Below are 2477 nucleotides of genomic sequence, written 5' to 3'. Positions count from 1 at the left end.
GTTTACTATGTAGATCTACTCATATGGAGTCAAACTGAAATTGAATTTTTCATTTTATGATTTTTTGTGATTTACTCTGATTTTTCAAAGATTCAGCCGAAATAAATAAAAAAAGAAAAAGACAAAACCTGCCTTTGAAAACCGCTTATAACCGGACCAGGGAGGTAAAACCAATGGTTTTAAAAGTTCAGGGAGGTGGTTTACCTAGGTTTCAGAGTACACGGAGGAAAAACATACTTTCGCAAAAGTTGAGGAAGGTAATGTGGAATTTTTTCCTTTTAAATTTGTTGGGGTTGAAGGTGGCTCGTACGGTAGATTGGCATACTTTTTTCTAAGCTTATGAATTGGACTCATCAGTATATATAGTTATAGATGACATTAGTCAATATGTGGCAATTGAAAATCTCCTTACCGTGCTTCGGTTATGCAATTATTACGCTAACTGCATGCATGCGTGTATATATATAGTTCTTAATCAAGGTTTTACACATGAATATATGTCGTTTGCCCTACTATATTTTATTAACATTTTCTTCTTGTTCTATGATGAAGTACACTAACCAGCTTTACAATACGTCCATTTCGTCTTTAATTCCCTCCAATCCCCATAGAAAATAATTGATCCAAATGAGCCCTTAAATATCAAAACATATCTTTATTTTTAATCCTCATAGAGACATAGACGATATACGAAGCAAAGAACACAAGCAAATGCATCACACTATAACACGAGCCACATACATATAATAGTAACACAAAAGTTTCACTGACGAAATTGTTCCCTCCCTACTATAGGACATATCACTTAATCTGCATTATATGACGGACTAATAGGTTGCCATGTCATTGGGTACTAGGCTAGATGTAAATCTTACTTCCTCATCATCCATTTATCAGCAAGAAAATCTCCCTCTTGATCACTAGTCAGTTTTGTCTTGCTCCCTGTCCCCCTTCACCTTTGGAGCCACACAAGAACCACCAGTCCCACCTCTATTTAAGGTAGTGGCTTGGTTACTACTGCTGCTTGCCTGGCCAATACAACATAAGGATGGAAACCACATCTGCTTGGCTAGGTTACTCATGGCGACAAATTGGCTGCTGGAGCCATAGTGGTTTGAGTTGTAGGTTCCACTGGTGAAGGTGAACCCCTCTAGGCTTGAAGCACTAGTTTGCACCCTGGGCTCATCATCGCAGAGGCCAATGTCGTTGATGCTGCTGCGCTGTTTCCTAGTAGTGTTCTCCATCCTGCGAAAATATTTTTGGGCATGGCTAGAGATTTGCACTGGTGTCCTGGTGGTAACAAAGTGCTTGGAGATGTTCTTCCAGTCGCTTCGACCAAACACACGCAAACCATAGAGGAAATTCCTACATTGAGATAGGGTTCAGAATGAAAAATTGCATAATATACACACTCATTATCAGAGACGAATTCTCAAACCCATCATCATAATCAATACCCCACATGGCATTCTAATATATGTAATAATAATTTGCATGAAATATGTGACAAGCATTCCTAAAACAAGAAGAAAGAAATAAATGGATCAAAAGTCATGAGTATGTGAGATAAAGAAATCATTAACCTGTGTTCTTCCGTGGTCCAAAACCTCCGGCAGCTGCCTCTCCTTCTGAGGATCTGGTTGGCTATGCAGATCCTCCCCTACCTTCCTCTTGGCCTTCCTCTCCTCCACCAAATCACCACCCAAGATGTCCATGGTTGGATGCTCCACTAGCATCCCAAACTTGTCATTAACAAGCTTGCTACTAGTCGTTCCATTCTGGTTGCCACTCAACATCACATGCATCTTCTCCACCATGAGATCAGCATACAAGTTGGTTACCTTATGCTTCTCCTTTGTAGGAAACCTTGCTTGGAGCACATCCACAATGTCACTTTGCTTATTGTTTATGTCATTTACAAAGGTACTCTTGGCACTATGGCTAGCGATGAGAGCTTTCACCGTTTCGATCTCAGAGGCATTCCACTCTCCATAATTGGGATCCATAAGTACTACACACAATAGATGGTATTATTAACTCTAAATGTTGTTTTTGGTATATGGGAAGAATGGAAACCACAAGGCCATGTATTTATAGGCCATGTGGTGAATTTATTTATCCTGGTTTCTATTAATTGTCTGACTCTAGTATCGAGCAAACTATGGGTTTTAATATAATAAGTCAAAGATATTGAGTCACACAAATATTTTTTGTACTTAAGGAATAATGTTAAGATAGCACGCTTCTATCTCGTAGATCTAATATTAGCCCACTTTGGTCATGGAAATGAGGTGTCATGGGACACGTGTGGAATAACTCAAAGATATCGAGTCACGCAAATATTTTTTATACTTATGTTAAGATAATGGCAGTTTCTATCTCGTAGATATAATATTAGCCCACTTTGATCATGGAAATGAGGTGTCATGGGACACGTGTGGACACCCACATATGTAACCATTGATGGGGGCCTAGAC

General features: G+C 39.2%; 1 pseudogene; it reads right to left on the bottom strand.

Annotated features, from left to right (window-relative positions):
* Positions 1 to 920: 920 nt before the first annotated feature.
* On the bottom strand, positions 921 to 2006 carry LOC136525690 (protein REVEILLE 1-like; annotated as a pseudogene).
* Positions 2007 to 2477: the final 471 nt, after the last annotated feature.

Source organism: Miscanthus floridulus, chromosome 19, assembly GCF_019320115.1.
Source record: "Miscanthus floridulus cultivar M001 chromosome 19, ASM1932011v1, whole genome shotgun sequence".
NCBI lineage: Eukaryota > Viridiplantae > Streptophyta > Magnoliopsida > Poales > Poaceae > Miscanthus > Miscanthus floridulus.
Note: the sequence above shows the minus strand (reverse complement) of the source record. Positions and strands in the feature narration are given on the sequence as shown.